Source organism: Penaeus monodon, chromosome 15 (genome assembly GCF_015228065.2).
Source record: "Penaeus monodon isolate SGIC_2016 chromosome 15, NSTDA_Pmon_1, whole genome shotgun sequence".
Classification (NCBI taxonomy): Eukaryota; Metazoa; Arthropoda; class Malacostraca; order Decapoda; family Penaeidae; genus Penaeus; species Penaeus monodon.
Window position 1 is genome coordinate 35,778,190 of NC_051400.1, and position 389 is coordinate 35,778,578.

A 389-nucleotide genomic window follows, 5' to 3' on the forward strand; every position below is an offset into this window, starting at 1 on the left:
GAAGAAAAAAGGTTTAAAAGGAAACAGAGTGAAGGTTGCAGCGGGCGAGAGTAAGTGAGTCGCTCCGCCGGCCTCCGCCAGGTGGGCTGGCTCGCACCGACTGCCAGTCCAGCGCCTCATTTATATCTCTGCGGTTATTGCAGACTTATAACTTTCTGTGATTGCAGGGAGAAAACAAGGGAGAAAGCGAGGCCGGGAACTCCGTCTCCCTTTGGTTGATTTATTTCCGCTACACGCACGTACGCTCGCTGTTTGTTTTTTTAAGTGTAAATACATACATGCATCCGCAGTCACATTGTAATACATGCATACATAAATTGTTTTGGTTTGTTTATACATGCATTTATACAAATATCTTATATAAACTTGCAAATAGACACATAGATGCG